We start from the raw sequence: 20705 nt of genomic DNA on the forward strand, positions 1-20705 counted from the left end.
GTGATATGTGGTCAGGGGATCACAAACTTCCTGCCTATCAAAGTATTGAAGGGGAGGAGGTTGGTCCAAGATGATGGCATAGGAAGATTCTGAACTCACTTATGATGGTGAAACTGAATATACCACCACATATGAAAAAATTCCCTCTGAAAAAGACCTGAAAACTAGCTGAACAGCTCCTACACAATTAAAGATAAAAGGACCACACTCGGGCGCCTGGGTGGCTCAGTGGGTTAAGCCGCTGCCTTCGGCTCAGGTCATGATCTCAGGGTCCTGGGATCGAGTCCCGCATCGGGCTCTCTGCTCAGCAGGGAGCCTGCTTCCCTCTCTCTCTCTCTGCCTGCCTCTCCGACTACTTGTGATTTCTCTCTGTCAAATAAATAAATAAAATCTTAAAAAAAAAAAAAAAGGACCACACTGAAGCAGGTAGGAGCTGCAGAGGTACAGTATCTCCAAATCTGACTCCCAGAGCATCAACCCATAATTGGGAGGACCTCACAAAACAGTAGCTTCTCTTTGAGGAGCAAGGGGTTTTGTGCCCCAAGTAGGCAACCCAGACCTTGGGAGTTATGCAGAATTGTTGGAAATGTAATTGGTGTAGCCACTGTACTATTCTACTACTAAGTATTGTTCAGAGAAAATAAAAGACACCAATTTGAAAAGATATATGCTCCCACATATACATTGGTTCATTGCAACATTATTCATAATAGCCAAAATATAGAAACAACCTAAGTGTCTATCAATAGATGGGTGGATAAAGAGGTTGTGGTAGAATACTACTTAACCATAAAAAAAAAAATGCAATCTTGGGGCTCCTGTGTGGCTCAGTGGGTTAAAGCCTCTGCCTTCAGCTCAGGTAATGATCCAGGGTCCTGGGATCGAGCCCCACATCGGGCTCTCTCAGCAGGGAACCTGCTTCCCCTCTTTCTCTGCCTGCCTCTCTGCCTATAAATAAATAAATAAGAATGCAATCTTGTTTTTGTGACAACATGGATAGATGGTCATTAAGGAAATTGTTCTACATGAAATAAGTTAAGACAGAAAAAGACAAATACTGTATATTCACTTAAATGTGGAATCTAAAAAAACAAAATACACAAATAAAATGGTATGAGTCACAGATACAGAAAACAGAAGTTGTTGCTAGAAGGTAGGGGGGCTGTAAGATGGTTGAAATGGATGAAGCAGTTCAAGAGGTACAAATTCCAATTATAAAATGAATAAACCATGGGGATGCAATGTATGGCATGATGACTAGAGTCAATAATACTGTACGGCATACTTGAAAGATGCCAATGGAGAAAATCCTAGAAGTTCTCGTCTCACACATACACACACATATTATCTTGTAACTTTTGTGATGATGGATTATAACTAGACTTATTGCAGTGATCATTTCACAGTGTATGAAAACATCCAATCATTATGTTGGGTACTTGAAACGGATATGTCGATTATATCTCACAACAAAACAAACTAAAACGTCTGCGTGTTAAAAAACATGACTCAATATAAAAATAAGCAAAATACATCACTGAAAGGGCATTTCAGAAAATGTATACCCAAAAGGACAATAAACTACTAAACACAGTAAAAAAAAAAAAAAAAAAAAAAAAAATGGATAGGAAGTAAGATGGCTGAGGAGTAGGAAACTGAAATAGCATTAGGTCCCAGGAGTTTAGCTAGATAGTTATCAAACCATCCTGAATACCTACAAACTTAACAGAAGAAGAAAAGAAGAAGAGCAGCAATTCTAGGAACAGAAAATTGACTGCTTTCAGGAAGGTAGGACATGTGCATAAGTGAATCTGAAGCAGTGGGAAGATAGACCACAGGGGGAGGGGCTGGCTCCTGGCAAGCAGTGGAGCAGTGAAGCACAAAATCAAAATTAGAAGTCTGTTCCACTGAGGAACATCACTCCAGAGGCTACGTGGGGTGGAGCCCTCATGGGGACAGTGTGGTATCAGAACCCTCAGGGTCATAGAAAGGCCAGGGTTGTCTGAGTATGGCTGTACTGCCAGGTATTGTAGCAGGGAAGCCAAATACAGAGATGGATCTAAGCAGTGGAATCTCAGCTTGAGGTTACCTTAAACTGATCCGAGGCACATTGGGTCACTGATCTTTGAGCAGGGCAGAACTGGAGACACCCTCCTTCCTCTTCTGGGAGGAGTGGCACAGGAGTGTGCAGCAGGAATCTGCTGGGTTTGGAAACTCCTAATTGGACTGTGCACCCGAGATACAAATGTTTGGTCACAGGCCAGGTGAGCACAGAGTGTGGCTGGAGATCAGGAAGTTGGGAGGGATTGACTGTTTTTCATTGAAGGTGCAAGAGGAGTGGGACCCCAAGCTCTTGCCTTCTCTGAGCTGGAGATTGGGAGGCTGCCATTGTCATTCCTATCCTCCAGAGCTTTTGTTCCCTGAACAAAAGCTACCAAGAGCAAACAGAAGAAAATTACTTAGCCTGTACTCTGACAAGGGAAGTGCAATTCTGCCTCGGGCAAAGGCATTCGAGAATCACTGCAACAGGACCCTCCCCAGAAGATGAGCAAGATCATCCACCCAAGACCAAATTCACTGATCAATGAAAGCTGCAGAACTCCAGAGCTAGGGGAAAGCAATGCATAGAATTCATGGTTTTCTCCCCATGAGAAACAGAACCAAGCCACCCACTTGATTTTGGGTGTATTCTGTTCTCTTAGAAGAAACTACCTCCCAAAATTTTAGAGAAAGAAAAAAAAAAAATATATATATATATATATATATATATGGGTAAACATGATGAGGGATGGAATAATGATTGTAAAGATGAAAATTGAAAAATATTCTAAAAAAGGAATTGATAAGTTTGTTGGTTGGTTGGAAAAAGAAAAAGAAAATGAGGAGAGAAACTGATCAGGCTGGAGCTATATTTAGGGTATATTTTGATCTATTAGAAGAAATTATACTCCAAAATTTTAAAGAAAAAAAACATATATGTATACAAAAAATAAGGTTCAATACAATGAAGGGATAAAATATGACTATAACAATGCATATTTTAAAAGATCTTTAAAAAGTATTGATAAGATAAAATAAAATAATTAAAAAACTGACTCATTTTAGACCCAAAACACTTCCAGATTTAAAATGAGGGGATGAAAACCATTTACTATGTTAATGGACATCGAAAGAAAATTGGGGTGGCAACCCTTATGTCAGATACATTAGATTTTATGCCAAAGACTATAATAAGAAATGAGGAAGGACACTATATCATACTCAAAGGGTCTGACCAACAAGAAGATCAAACAATTTTAAATATCTATGCCCCAGCAAGGGAGCAGCCAATTATATAAAGCAATTAATAACAAAATCAAAGAAACACATCAATAATAATATAATAATAGTATTTATTTAACAACCCCCCTTCACTGAAATGGACAGATCATCTAAGCAAAAGATTAAGTGCTATTTAAAGCACACTGAACCAGGTGGACACCACAGATATATTCAGGACATGCCATCCCAGTGCAAAAGAATACATATTCTTCTCCAGTGTACATGGAACATTCTCCAAAATAGATCACATCCTGGGTCACAAGTCAGGTCTCAACTGGAACCAAAAGATTGGGATCACTTCCTGCATATTTTCAGAACATAATGCTGTGAAGCTAGAACTCAATCACAAGAGGAAGGTTGGAAAGAACTCCAAAACGTGGAGGCTAAAGAATGAATGGATCAACCAGGAAATCAAAGAAGAATTGGAAAAAATCATGGAAACAAGTGAAAATGAAGACACAACTGTTCAAAATCATTGGGACACAGCAAAGGTGGTCCTGAGAGGAAAGTATATAGTGATAGAAGCCTTTCTCAAGAAACAAGAAAAGTCTCAAATACACAACCTACCCCTACACCTAAAGGGGCTAGAGAAAGAACAGCAAAGAAAGCCTAAACCCAGCAGGAGAAAAGAATAATAATCAGAGCATAGATCAATGAACTAGAAACCAAAACAACAGTAAAACAAAAGAGTGAAACTGGGAGCTGGTTCTTTGAAAGAATTAATAAGATTGATAAATTCCTGGTCAGACTTACCCAAAAATGGGTCCAAAAAGAAAAGGACCCAAATTAATAAAATCATGAATGAAAGAGGAGAGATCATAACCAACACCAAAGAAATGCAAATAATTATAAGAACATATTATGAGCAACTATATTCCAGCAAATTTGACAATATGGAACAAATGGATGCATTCCTAGAGATGTATAAACTACCAAAACTAAACCAGGAAGAAATCACACCCATAACCAGGAAGGAGATTTAAGCAGTCATCAAAAATCTCCCCACAAACTACAGCCCAGGACCAGACAGCTTCCCAGGGGAACTCTACCAAACATTTAAAGAAGAATTAATACCTATTCTCCTGAAAGTGTTCCAAAAATAAAAGTGGAAGAATAACTTCCAAACTTATTTTATGAGGCCAACATTATCTTGATCCCAAAAGCAGAAAAAGGCCCCATAGAGAATTACAGACCAGTATCCTCAAGAATACAGATGCAAAAGTACTCACCAAAATACTAAACAGTGGGATCCAACAGTACCACGACCAAGTAGGATTTATTCCTGGGCTGCAATGATGGTTGAACATCCACAAATCAATCAATGTGATACAATACTTTAATAAAATAAAGAATAAGAGCCATATGATATTCTCAATAGATGCTGAAAAAGCATTCAACAAAGTACAGCATACTTTCTTGATAAAAACTCTTCAAAGTGTAGGGATAGAGGGTATATACCTCAATACCATCAAAGCCATCTGTGAAAAACCCACAGCAAATATCATTTTCAATAGGGAATAACTGAGAGCTTTTCCCCTAAGGTCAGGAACATGTCAGGGATGTCCACTATCATTATTGTTATTCAACATAGTACTAGAAGTCCTAGCTTCAGTAATCAGACAACAAAAAGAAATTAAAGGCATCTGGATTAGCAAAGAAGTAGTCAGAACTCTCACTTTTTGCAGATGATATCATACTTTATGTAGAAAACCCAAAAGACTCCACTCCAAAATTTCTAGAATTCATACAGGAATTCAGTAAAGTGTCAGGATATAAAATCAATGCTTAGAAATCAGTTGCTTTTCTGTACACTAAGAAGACAGAAGAAAGAGAAATTAAGGAGTTGATCCCACTTACAATTGCACCCAAACCATAAGATACCTAGGAATAAACATAACCAAAGAGGCAAAGAATCTATACTCAGAAAACTATAAAGTACTCATTAAAGAAATTGAGGAAGACACAAAGAAATGAAAAAACATTCCATGCTCATGGATTGGAAGAACAAATATTGTGAAAATGTCTGTGCTACATAAAGCAATCTACACATTTAATGCAATCCCTATCAAAACCCCATCCATTTTTTTTTTCAAAGAAATAGAACAAATAATCTTAAAACTTACATGGAACCAGAAAAAAGCCCGAATAGCCAAAGGAATGTTGAAGAAGCAGACCAAAGTTGGAGGCATCACAATTCCAGACTTCAAGCTTTATTACAAAGATGTAATCCTCAAGACAGTATGGTACTGGCACAAAAAGAGACACATAGATCAATGGAACAGAATAGAGAATCCAGAAATGAACTCTCAACTCTAAGGTCAACTAATCTTTGGCAAAGCAGAAAAGAATGTCCAATGGAAAAAAGACAGTCTCTTCAACAAATAGTGTTGGGAAAATTGGACAGTCTCATTGCAGAAAAATGAAACTGGACCATTTCCCTACATCACACATAGAAAAAGACTCAAAATGGATGAAAGACCTCAGTGTGAGACAGGAATCCATCAAAATCCTTGAGAGAACACAGGCAGCAACCTCTTCAATATCAGATGCAGCAACTTCTTCCTAGAAACATCGCCAAAGGCCAGGGAAGCAAGGGCAAAAATGAACTATTGGGACTTCATCAAGACTAAAAGCTTTTGCACAGCAAAGATAACAGTCAACAAAACCAAAAGACAACTGACAGAGTAGAAGATATTTGCAAATGACATATCAGATAAAGGGCTAGTATCCAAAATTTATTAAAAAAACTTATCAAACTCAACACCCAAAGAGCAAATAATCCAGTCAAGAAATGGAAGAAGGCAAAGAAGACATCCAAATGGCCAACAGACACATGGAAAAGTGTTCAATATCACTAGGCATCAGGGTAATACCAATTAAAACCACAATGAGATACTACCTCACACCAGTCAGAATGGCTAAAATTAACAAGTCAGGAAATGACAGATGTTGCCAAGGATGTGGAGAAAGGGGAACCCTCCTACACTGTTGGTGGGAATGCAAGCTGGTGCAGTCACTTTGGAAAACAGCATGGAGGTTCCTCAAAAAGTTGAAAATAGAACTACCCTACCACCCACCAATCACACTACTGTTTATTTACCCTAAAGATACAAAGGTAGTAATCCAAAGGGGCACTTGCACCCAAATGTTTATAGCAGCAATGTCCACAATAGTCAAACTATGGAAAGAACTTAGATGTCCATCAACAGATGAATAGATAAAGAAGATGTGGTATATATATATACAACGGAATACTAGGCAGCCATCAAAAGAAATGAAATCTTTCCATTTGCAATGACATGGATAGCACTAGAGGGTATTAACCTGAATGAAATAAGTCAATTAGAGAATGACAATTATCATATGATCTCTCTGATATGAGGAATTTGAGAGGCAGAGCCGTGGGTCGTGGGTGGCAGGAAGGGAATAAATGAAACAAGATAGGACCAAGGAGGGAGACAAACCATAAGAGACTCTTAATCTCACAAAACAAACTGATGGCTGTTGGGGGATGGGGGTGCAGAGATAGGTGGTTGGGTTATGGACATTGGGGAGGTGAGGTCTGTGAAATGTGTAAGCCTGGAGATTTACAGACCTGTACCGCTGGGGCAAATAATACAGTATATGTTAATAATAATATATATATATTTTTTAAATAGAGAGACACAGAAAGAGAGAAATGAAAGGAATCACAGGATGGGGCACCTGGGTAGCTCAGTGGGTTAAGCCTATGCCTTTGGCTCAGGTCATGATCTCCAGGTCCTGGGATTGAGCCCCGCATCAGGCTCCCGGCTCAGTGGGGAGCTGCTTCCCTACACCCCCACCTGCCTCTCCACCTACTTGTGAGCTCTGTCTATCAAATAAATAAATAAAATCTTAAAAAAAAAAGGAATACAGGTATATTCTAGAATACATGCTATTGACTCTGAATTTTCTAGAAATATCCACATAACATTAGTCAGCAATTAAAATATAAAAATACAAAAAAGAGGAAATTAAAGAAAATGTGATTTCCACAATACTTGAATGTGATCAAGAAGAAATATATTTTTAATTTTTATTATATATTTGTTTTTCCTCATACAATTACAATGATTTGGATTTCAAAATTCTTGTCATATATATTTGATTATTCAGTTTAATTCCTTCCAAGTCTAGAGAAGACAAATAGTTGAAAATACGCAAAAATTTGTGTGTGTCAACTCAGTTGGTAAGAGGATAATACTAAAGAAAATACAATGAATAGCACAGAGAAGCCATGGTCTCAGACAGATAAGCTAAATTCTTGTGTGTTGGATTCTGCTTTGGGTGCTTTGCATGATAAATTCATGGAATAGTCATAAACATACTACATAGGTGTATAATCAATAGTTTATAAGGTAATAAACTAAGCTCTGACTTTAAATTACCATTGTTGTAATTTATGTAGTTGTGTTAATAATTATGTAGTTGTGCTCTTAATTACAACACTGTATTCACGCTTAAAATTATTTGAAGTTCTCCTGCCATTACACAAGAAACCAATGACATTCCTTTAAATGTTTAAAACAAATGCTAACTTGCTTAGAGTTAAATCTTTCCTTCCCAGTTAGCTGAAATATTAATAGTTGAAGGGAAGATAGAGTTAAATTTTAACTAGAGTCACATTACATACCTTCTAACTTTAATCATATCAAATCCAAGTGCATAGTCTTGAGAACTTGTGGGCAATTTTTGAGTTTTTTTTTTTTTGAATAATGTAAAATTATATTCTTGTTGAAAATAACAAATAAAGATTCCTAATTAAAAGAATCTCTCCAAAATGCCTAAAGCTCTTTCTACATCAACATCATTTTTGTCATGTTCCCATATTGATTATGAAAATACATGGGACATTTGGTAAGCAAAGACCTGCGCTAAGTCATTGTTAAAAGTCTGTCTCTAGATTTTCAATTCTTTTCTTTCTGAAAATTTTTTGATAAATGAGTACCTGAATGCTACTGTGCATGCAGAGATGACAGTGTGAAGTCTATTGGCTTTTTAAAATTACTTTAAAAAGATGAAATTGTAAGTATTTTTCAGTCCCCTGAGAAACAAATTTTAAAATATTACAAATCCATTGTCATACATTTATCGAGGTGATCCTGGCATGGAGATTCAGACTGTCACACTTGTAATAGTAATGCACATTTTTCAAGGGATTATTTGTGCCATAGCAATGAGCAAATATTCTTTTACTGTGTAATGTTTCAGGAACTATTGTCTAATATGTTTATTGCACTTCACTTTATTGCCCTTCAAGGATACTGCATTTTCTCCAAATAGAAGGTTTGTGGTAACCCTGCAAAGAGCAAATCTCTGGATGCCATTTTTCCATCAGCATTTGTTCACTTCCTGTCTCTGTCACATTTTGGTGATTCTCACATTTCAAGCTTTTTCTTTATGATTACATTTGCTATAGTAGTCTGTGATCAGTGATTCTGACTAAAAGTTCAGATGATGTTCTTAGCAATAAAGTGTTTTTTAAATTAAGGTATGCACATTGTTTTTTGAAACATAAAGGTATTGTACCCTTAACAGACTATGGTATAGTGTAAACATAATTTTTGCAAACACTGGGAAAAAAATACATTTGCCTTGCTTAATTACATTATTATGGTGGTCAGGAACTAAATTGCAGTATCTCTGAGGTACGTCTGTATATCTGTCAATGTAAATGTTGAACTAATACAAAATACTTTTAATTTAGCAGTGACTCAGGTATTAGTCTCTGCAGATAATAACAGCAGAAAAAAATAATAAGAAATAAAAAATCTTAAGATTGACTATCCTTATAAAGCATCGTGGATTATTCATAGTAATTATTCAATCACAGTATTTTTATTTTTTTAAACAAATTCCATGCCACTTTCTTCTAAGACAAAGTTATGGGGAGCATACAAATTGCCATAACATATATATATGTAGGTGACCCTTGAATAACATGGGTTTGAACTGTCAGATTCACTTACACGTGGATTCTTTTTATACATAGTGTATAGTATTATAAATGCATTTTCTCTCCCTTATGATTTACTTCATAAGTTTTCTTCTCTTTAGTTTATTTCTTTATAAGAATACAATAAATAATACATGCAACATACAAATTACATATTAGTCAGCTGTTTATGGCAATGCTTCTGGACAGTAGTACTCTATTAGCAGTTACGTTTTGGTGGAGTCAAAATTTTGCTATATGCAAAACATATAGTGCTCCTAACCCAATGTTTTACATACACACATATATCGTTGAAAAGGCTTTCTGTCTCAAAATTTGTATGAATTAATGTGGAAAAATCTATCTCTACAAAAAGGTGACATCTGTGTGGTTAGAGAAGGCTTTTTGCATCTTATTCTGATAAATTCAAAAATGATTCAATACATTCCTTCCAAAGTGAGATATTCATACCCCTAAATCTCTTTGATTTTTTTTTCCAACTACACCTTGCTAAAATATAAGCTGTAACAACTCCTTGGAGTTACCATATAAATGATGAACTCATGCTGATGGAAGAGGAGATTGTTAACAATTTGTATCTCATGGTATCTACTATAGCTTAGAACTGCATTTTGTTAATAGGCCTGAAAGGTAGAGAAATATCCATCTATTCTGTTTGGTAAACATCTCTAAGGCAAGTGTAAGGCATTAGAAGATAATCCAAATATTTGTGGTATCATTTCTTTTATAGAAAGGTAGTAAGAGATATTTCATTCCATGGTCATCATAGCTCATCTTAATCCTAAAAAGTGAAATACAGGTAGAGAATTTTTGAAATATTCCAGCATGGTAATAATAGATTTTAACATATGATAAAGTGCCTGTGAAAAGACCATTGATATGAATCCTTGCTGACTGGATAGAGTGCAGGAGAGTGACTGAGCATATGGGCTCTGTAACTATAATTTCTGGTTTGACTCCTGGACTTGTCAAACAGCTGTGTGACCTAGTTTAAATACCTCTCTGTAGCTAAGTATACAGGGATTATATTACTACCAATCCTCTAGACTGTTTTTGAGGAATAAATAAGCAATTAGAATAATGTCTAGTGCCTTAAAATCATTAGCTATTTTTCCTCTTATTCATATAAATAAATTAATATTTTTGGAGAATTCTGATTCCATAAAAATAGAAAAGAAAGGTGTAAAAAATCTATTATCAAAAAAAAATATTTCCAGGTAGAGTTGAAATACTATCATCAACCCAGAATACAGTAAAATTCCATGTCCTTAACACTGTATGTATGTGAATATCTACATTACTTTGCAAAATAATTTCTTAATGCTGTAGAAAAAAAAATCACGAGATGTACTCCATTAAAGGTACCAATTCTTCATGCTACCAATTTCTGTTTCTGAATCATATCATGATAAAAAATAAAGATAAATCAGAACATCTTATTTTATAAAGTCATGAAGTACAGAAACTGCACAACCTACATAATGACAAAATTAGAAATTTTAAGTATATATTCTCATCTCATTATTATCTTTGTCTTCAGAATAAATCAATTTTGTGCCTTTTTCCTTCTCATTATGTTATTTATCATAAGAGAGAGAGCAATCAGAATTATAGTAATACACAAATGAATTGAAGATTATGGTACCATGCTTCATAACTTTGATATATTTCAAGTCTGTACTTGATTTTCTGTAATTTCATTATACCTTGTCACATTAACGAAGTTGTAAATATTAACTCAAACACAAGTTATCATTGCAGAGAAATATCTTTCCTTTTTTTTTTTTTAAATCTTTTTAGCTCACATTAGGACTCAAAGTATCATAAATTAAGTTTCCACAAGGCTCATGTAAGTGGATAATTATAGGATGTAATGCATTTTGTAGGTGAAAGGAGAAAATTTTATATATTAATATGTAGTATGAATGTCAAAATAAAACATATTTAAAACTTGAAGTAAAGAGAAATGTTGCAATTATAATCTAATGAGAATCTACCATCATAGAGTATAAGGAAATATTAATGACTATTTTATAAATTCATAAGAATCATAGTAGAAATATAAGGAAATTTTTCATATATATTTTACAAAGGATTATGAATTATGGAAGAAAAAATCAAATTAAAAGTTTTTAATTCAGTTAAGGAATTTTCAGTTTACTTCATATAATTCAGTGGTCATATGAATACTAGATGTATATCAATTTGGTTCAACATTTTCTCTCCAGTAGACCACAATAATAAAATATGTTGTTATCTACATTCTAAATAAATACTTCAGATTATTTGAATATACTCTATAACATGAAAATTCAGAATCATGAAGTTTATTCCTTTTTACTAATCCTAAAGATTTGTTTGGCTTAAACTAACACTTTAGGGGTGCCTGGGTGGCTCATTGGGTTAAAGCCTCTGCCTTCAGCTCAGGTCATGATCTCAGGATCCTGGGATTGAGCCCCACATCAGGCTCTCTACTCAGTGGGGAGCCTGCTTCTCCCCCACCCCGCCCCCTGCCACCTGACTCTCTGCCTACTCGTGATCTCTCTCTCTCTCTGTCAAATAAATAAAATCTTAAAAAAAAAAATTAACACTTCAGTAAATTTCAACAATCTAGTTAGTATATGTCAGAAAAAAGGTGGTTAAATTGAAGTAAAAGAATAATTGGCACATATATGTGAACATCTTAAGTACTTCAAAACTTCAAAATTATACAAAGAAGACATAAGTACATGATGTATTACTGTGATTAGACTTAGTTCCACTGATGTTTGACTAATGAGAAAATCTGTCCAATGATAAAGTCAACTCCATATCTCAAGATGAGCTCTGAGGTCATCAATTTTCAGAGTAATTCTACTATACATTATCTAATTATAAAAATTTTCATTCTTTGAGCAATGCAAAAATCAAATGGCAAAGGTATTGTCAAGAAATAGATTATTCTACAATCAATAACAAATAAAATGTGCCACCTTAAATATATCACATCTAAAGTAAAGGCAAAAACAATTCCAAAAGAATTTTTAAAAGATTGAAATATTCAATAAGATGTCTCTGGTATTTATTTATTAATTTATGTATTTGAAACACAGAGAGAGCACAAGTTGGGGGTGGGGGAGAGGGATAGCGATAGAAATCCCTGCCAAGTGCAGAGCCTGATATGGGATTCGATCCTGACCTGAGCTGAAATCAAGGACCAGACATTCAACTGACTGAGCCAGCCCAGGTGTTCCAGTTTCAATTTACTTTTAAAGAAATTTAATGAGCATTTTATAACTCCAATGAGAAATAGTGCATATATTATATTGTATTTAAAAAATTATTTTCTGTTGACTTGCTCACATAGCTCTCTTTGTGACCTCAACACATTCTTTTCCCTTTACTTTTTATTGAAATACATATATAAGTATATTATAATTCAATTTATCTTTTTTCTATGTTAATATCTCAGCATTTACAAAAAAAAGTCCTTTTTGTGTGTGTGTGTGTGTGATTCTATTGTTCCTTCTCTGAATTTCTTCTTGGACTTTTTAAAACTGCTTCTTGCATATGTACCAGTTATATGGAGATGAAATTTTTGTTATTTTTTCTTTTCTCAATACTTAACAAATACTTATTTTTTTAAAAGATTTTATTTATTTATTTGACAGACAGAGATCACAAGTAGGCAAAGAGGCAGGCAGAGAGAGAGCCAGGGAAATAGGCTCCCTGACGAGCAGAGAGCCTGATGTGGGGCTGGATCACAGGACCCTGGGATCATGACCTGAGCTGAAGGCAGAGGCCTTAACCCACTGAGCCACCCAGGCGCTTCTTAACAAATACTTACTGAGAATCTTCTCTGTACCAGTGTACTTTCTACCTGATACTGGAACTACTTTATTTATGGATGTAATTCAGATGTTTATAAAAGAGCTTCTGAAATCCAGTTTCTATGGACATAGCCCTAAATCCATAAAATGGCTTAATGATTTTTTCACATTTAGTATTAAGAGATATATAACAATCAAAAATATAGATAGATGATGATAGATATATGATGGAAGTAGATTGATAGATTAAAAATGTAGTGATAGAGATGTTCATATACATATAAAGAAATGCAGATATATAATCATATTTAATTCAAATACTTTATTAGTTTACTAATATTTACTACACTTACTGATTGAATTTTTGTAGTAAAAGTTTGCCAATCTTGTTTTGGTTCAATATCATGTCCTGTGCATGCATGTTTACAGTCATAATTCCAAAAATATTATCAAAATATGTGCTTTTTAATGTTTATACTATATAACAAATATATAAGGGAAACAAAACAAAATAATAATACGAACTTTATTAGGAATGAAATCAAAGGAAAATTATAAACAAACTCTTTATAAAAGTATATCATACATACAGATACATTCACAAAGTATAAGACAACAATAACTTTTTGCAAAGTGTGTACACCCATGTAAACAGCAAATAGAACACTATTGGTATCTGAGAGGAATATCATCTCCCTACCCACCATCTTTACGTATATTTTCTGTCCTTAATCTGCACACTCGCTGGAAAACTTCATCCTGATTCTTAAGACCATAGTAGGTAATTTATACTTGTTTTATAATTTAATATAAAGAGATTCATGTAGAACATAGCTTTTTGTGCCTGAACTGTGATGAATGCCATATTTGACAGATTTATTTATGATATTTATTCTCATTGTTGTGGTAAATACTGTCAAATAGCTTTACAAATTATCCCACAGCATATGTTTCCAGTTGCTCTCCTCCTCTCTCAAACTTGGTATTTTTTTCTTCATTTTAATCATTTGGTTGGGTGCGGATTAGTGTCTAATTGTGCAGTTAATGTGAATTTCCCTGATGACCAATGATATTAAGCCCTTTTTCTATGCTTATTGGCTGTTTGCATCAACTCCTTTTTAGAATGTCTTTTCAAGACTTTTTAAAAGTATTTTCATTGTTTTTCTTTTTCCTCACCTTTTACCTACAGATTTGTAAAAGTTCTTTATATCTTCTGTATTTTTCTTCATTGGCTATACAAAATAGAAATGCATCAACCACCTTACATTCAAAATTTATATTCTTAGTAGTGTCTTGTGATATACAGAAGTTCTTGATTATTTTCCAATACAAATATGCCATTTTTCTTTTTACGTTGTATTTTTGCTCTTTTTACAAAATGTATGCCCACTCCAATTCATGGTAATTTCCTATATTTTCTCTTTTTTTCTAATAGTATATCACTGGTTTTTGATATAATGTTCAGTCATTCATCGGTTTAATATAGCACCCAGTGCTCATCACATCACATGCCCTCCTGGATGCCCATCACCCATTTACCCTATTCCCTTATTCACTTTCCTTTCCACAACCCTTGGTTTGTTTCCAGGGGTTAAGAGTCTCATATGTAAACCTGGTGATTCACAGACCTGTACCCCTGGGGATAAAATATATGTTTATCAAAAATAAAAAATTAAAAAAAAAAGTCTCATATGGCTTGTCTCCCTCTCTGATTTCTTTCCATTCAGTCTCTCCCCTGTTACTCCTATTGTCCTCTGCACTATTCCTTGTGTTTCACATATGAATGAAACCAAATTATAATTATATTTCTCTGATTGACCTATTTCACTTAGCATAATACCCTCCAGTTCCAATCATGTTGGCATAAATGGTCTTATATTTTCTAACATAACATATCCCGTTTATCTTTTATATGTAGATCTAGAACTCATTGCAGACTAATTGCTGTTCTGATATTGCTTTCAGTTAACCAACTCATTTATTAAATGGACTCATGTTTCTCCACTGCATATTATTGTCAATTTTGTCATAATATCTCCACTGCATATCATAGTCAACTTTGTCATATATCAAATGACTGCACTTGAATGAATGCTTCTGATTTTTCATTCTGTTCTATTAACCTATTTCTACGTCCTTCAGCTGATACTACAGTGTCTTAATTACTATAGATTTTTAAGGTGTATTGGTGTTTCTGACAGTGTACATATTCCAGTCACACTCCATTATTCTTGTGTTGCTTGGTCCTTTGTATTTCCATTAAATTTTAGAGTCAGCTTGCCAACTTTCACATTAAAAAGCCTTTCTGATAGCAATTGGATTTGCAATGAATCTAGAGATAATCTGAGGAGAAAACTTTTTTACAATATCAAGTCATCCAACATTGGACATATTGTATTCCTCATTTTTTTAGATCTTCTATAAATTATCTCAAAATACTTTTTTTAGTATTGAGTAAAAAATCCTGCCACAGCTCTTATTAGATATGTTCATAAGTATTTTATATATCTTAGTATTAATATAAATCATGTTTTCAACTTCTATCTCAATTTGTTGTTACTATATAGAAATGCACTTATAATAGTTTGTATTTCTTTGGTGTTAGTTGTGATCTCTCCTCTTTCATTCATGATTTTATTTATTTGGGTCCTTTCTCTTTTCTTTTTGATAAGTCAGGCCAGGGGTTTATCAATTTTATTAATTCTTTCAAAGAACCAGCTCCTAGTTTCGTTGATTTGTTCTATTGTTTTTTTGGTTTCTATTTCATTGATTTCTGCTCTGATCTTTATGATTTCTCTTCTCCTGCTGGGCTTAGGGTTTCTTTCTTGTTCTTTCTCCAGCTCCTTTAGGTGTAGGGTTAGGTTGTGTACCTGAGACCTTTCTTGTTTCTTGAGAAAGGCTTGTACCGCTATATATTTTCCTCTCAGGACTGCCTTTGTTGTGTCCCACAGATTTTGAACCGTTGTGTTTTCATTATCATTTGTTTCCATGATTTTTTTCAATTCTTCTTTAATTTCCCAGTTGACCCATTCATTCTTTAGAAGGATACTGTTTAGTCTCCATGTATTTGGGTTCTTTCCAAACTTCCTTTTGTGGTTGAGTTCTAGCTTTAGAGCATTGTGGTCTGAAAATATGCAGGGAATGATCCCAATCTTTTGATACCGGTTGAGTCCTGATTTAGGACCGAGAAATGCATTTCTATATTAACCTTGTATCAACAATCTTTTAAAATTCACTTCTTAATATTAATTTGTATTCTCTAAATGATTTGTATATTTTTCATACAAAATTATAATCCATGAAAATAATAACTATTTTATTTATTTGGAAATAAATGTATTTTTACTTAATCTATTTGTTTTAATCACCTTCTAAGATATGTTCAATGTTATTTATCAAATTAAAAATATTTCTTCCTTATAGCATTACAGATCTATCTCAAGAAACAAAGAAAATCTCAAATAAACAACATAAACTTCACTTAAAGGAGGTAGAAAAAGAATAACAAACAAAACCTCAAACCAGCAGAAGGAAAGTAATAATAAAGTTTAGAGCAGAAATAAATGATATGGAAAGTAGAAAAATAACAGATCAATGAAACCAGGAGCTGGTTCTTTGAAAAAGTCAATAAAATCAATAAATCTCTATCCAAATTTATCAAGAAAAAAAGAAAAGACTCAAATAAATAAAATCACAAATGAGAGAGGAGAAATCACAACCAACATCACAGAAATATAAACAATTATAAGAGAATATTATGAAAAACTGCAGGCCGAAACATTGGGCACTCTGACAGAAAAGGACAAATTCCTAGAAACATACAAACTACCAAAACTGAAAAAGGAAGAAATAGAAAATTTGAACAGATGAATAACCAGCAAAGAATTTAAGTCAGTAATTAAAAACCTCCCAACAAACAAAAGTTCAGGACCAAATGGCTTCACAGGCCAATTCTTGCAAATATTTAAAGAAGAGTTAATACCTATTCTTCTCAAATATTCCTAAAAAAAAAAGGAAAGGAAGGAAAATTTCCAAATTCATTCTACGAGGCCAGCATTATCTTAATACCAAAACTGGTAAGGATACCACTAAAGAGCAGAAGTACAGGTTAATATCCCTGATGAGCATGGATGCAAAAACCTCAACAATATACTAGCAAACTGAATTCAACAATACATTAGAAAAACTACTAACTAAGATCAACTGAGATTTATTCCTGGGTTGCAAGGGTGGCTCAATATTTGCAGATTAATCAACATCATACATCACATCAAGAAAAGATAAAAACCATATGATCATTTCAGTAGACACAGAAAAAGCATTTGATTAGTATATCCACTTATAATAAAAACCCTTAACAAAGTAGGTTTAGAGGAAGCATACCTCAACATAATAAAGGTCATATATGAAAAACCTATAGCTAACATCATCCTCAGTGGAGGAAAAACTAAGAGCTTTTCCCCTAAGGGCAGGAACAAGACAAGAGTGTCCACTTGCACCACTTTTACTCAACATTACTCTAGAAGATTTTAGCCACAGCAATGAGACAACAAAAAGAAATAAAAAGCATCCAAATGGGTAAGGAAGAAGTCAAACTTTCACTCTTTGCAGAAAATAGGATAGTCTATTTAGAATACCCAAAGGACTTTACCAAAAATTGCTAGAACTGATATACAAATTTGGTTAAGTCACATCATGCAAAATCAACATACAGAAACATATTGCATTTCTGTACATCAATGATGAAGAAACAGAAAGAGAAATTAAGAAAACAATCCCATTTACAATTACACCAAAAATAATAAGATACCTAAGAATAAACCTAACCAAAGAGATGAAAGACCTGCCTTCTGAAATATAGCAGATAGTGAAAAAAGAAATTGAAGATAACAAAAAAAATGGAAAGACATTCCATGCTCATGGATTAGAAGAACAAATATTGTTAAAATGTGTATACTGCCCAAATTAATCTATGCATTTAATGCAATCCCTATCAAAATACCAACAGCATTTTTCACAGAACAAGAACAATCATAAAATGTGTATAGACCACAAAAGACCCTGAATAGCCAAAGCAATCTTGAAAAAGAAGAACAAAACTGAAGGCATCACAATTCCAGATTTCCAGTTTTATTACAAAGCTGTACTAATCAAAACAATATGGTACTCACACAAAAATAAACACAGATCAACGGTACAGAAAACCCACAAATAACCCATAACTATATGGTCAATTCATCTTCAACAATGCAGGAAAGAGTATCTAATGGGTAAAGGACAGACTCTTCAAAAAATGGTGTTGGAGAAACTGGACAGAAACGTGCAAAAGAAACTGTGGACCACTTTCTTACACCATACACATGAATAAATCCAAAATGGACTAAAGGCCTAAATATGAGAGGCAAAACCACAAAAGTCCTAAAGAACACAGTATAGTAAGTGGATATACAACACAGTAACCTCTTTGTCATCAGCCATAACAATTTTTTTTCTAGATACATCTCCTGAGGCCAGGGAAACAAAAGCAAAAATGAACTATTAGGACTCATCAAAATAAGAAGTTTCTGCACAGCAAAGAAAATAATGAACAAAACTAAAATGCAACACATAGAATGGCAGAAGATATTAGCAAATGACATATTGGATAAAGGGTTTAGTAGCCAAAATACATAAGAACTTACAAAACTCAACATGCAAAAACAAATTATCCAACTTAAAAATGGGCAGAAGATATGAGTAGATATTTCTCCAAGGAAGACACCCACATGGCCAGAAGACACATGAAAAGATATTCATCATCACTTATCATCAGGAAAATACAAATTGAAAGTATAATGAGATATCATCTCACCCCTGTTAGAATGGCTAAAATGAACAACACAAGGAACAGGTGTAGATAAGGATGTGGAGAAACCTTAAGTGTCCCTGCATTCATGCACTGTTGGTGGGAATGTCAACTGGTGTAGCCACTGCAAAAAACAGTATGGAGGTTCCTCAGAAAGTTAGAAAAAAAGAACTACCCTACAATCCAGCAATCACACTACTGGGAATTTACCCAAAGAATACAGAACAGTAGTTTAAAGGATACATGCACCTCTATGTTTATAGTCTCATTATTCACCATAGCCAACATATGGAAGCAGCCCAAGTGTCCAGCAACTGATGAAGGGATAAAGAAAAGGCACACACAGAAACACACAAATGGAATACTATTCAGTCATACGAAAAATGGAATCTTGTCATTTGCAACAACATGGGTAGAGCTAAAGAGTAGAATGCTAAGTGAAATTAAGTCAGAGAAGGATAAATACCGTATGATTTCACTCATTTGTGGAATTTAAGGAAAAACACACACACAAATGAACAAAGGAAAAAAAGAGAGAGACAGAGAAGGACACACACAAACCAAGAAATAGACTCCTAAGTATAGAGAAAAAATTGATGGTTACCAGAGGGGAGGTGAGTGGGGGGATGGATGAAAGAGGTGATGGGGAGTAAGGAGTGAACTTGCTATGATGAGCAGCAGGTGATGTAAGGAATTGTTGACTCACTATATTGTACACCAGAAACTAATATAACACTGTTAAATAAATGGAATTAAAATTTTTTAAAAATAAAAAATATATAAATAAATGAAATAAAGTGAAAGATATTTCTTCTTTGGTAGTTTTCCAAAAACATTTTTTTAAGTATGCATAGAATTGTTAAGTGTGTTTTCTTCCACTACAGATATTATTGCATATTTTCTCTTTAGATTTTCCTAATGCAATCAGTAACAGTGATTGAGTTTTTTAAATGGTAATGCAAACTTGCAATACTGGAATGAGTCCATCTTGGTCATTAAGTATTAATTTTAATTGTATAGATGTATCTTTTAGCTAATATTTTGTTTATAATTCTTAAATGAATTATCACAAGTTCTATTATCTACATTTTCCTTGTTCAATTGTTCTTCATCTTTTCATTATGAAATATATCCTAACTTTCTTCACTGGCTTGAGAATTTTTTGTTTCTTATTTTATACTTTGGAAGAATTTATGTAAGCATAACTCTCTTTTTTTAAATTTCAGGATAGTTAACATACACTGTTATAGTTCATGTGTAAAATATATTGATTCAATAATGCTATTCTTTTTTTTTCTTGATAAGTTTTTCTAGATGTTTTCAATATTATTAACTTTTAAAAACACCAGCTTCTTGTGGTGTCAAATTCCACGATTGTAAAATTCTTTTTTCTACTTTAATGTATTTATCTCTAATTACTTTCATTTTGCTTTCTTTGGATTTTAATATTTATTATTATAGAAGTTATTGAGATAGTTAGGTTATTGACTTTTTGAAATATAGTGCACATTTTATCCTAAGCATGACTTTGGTTGCATCGCGTTAATTTTGATGTACTGTATTTTCTTTGTCATTAATTCCCATAATGATTCCTTCTCTTTGAAATAGATTATCTGAGTGAGTATAAAAAAATTATACAAGTATGAGTATTATTTGCAATTTTCAATTTATATTTTCAAATATTTGGGGGTTTTCTATCTATTTTAATTGATTTCCATTTTAATTCTGGTGTGATTGGGCAAGATATTCTGAA

This window comes from Mustela putorius, unplaced genomic scaffold (genome assembly GCF_011764305.1).
Source record: "Mustela putorius furo isolate JIRA1106 unplaced genomic scaffold, ASM1176430v1.1 tig00000083_pilon_pilon_pilon, whole genome shotgun sequence".
In the NCBI taxonomy this organism is placed as follows: Eukaryota; Metazoa; Chordata; class Mammalia; order Carnivora; family Mustelidae; genus Mustela; species Mustela putorius.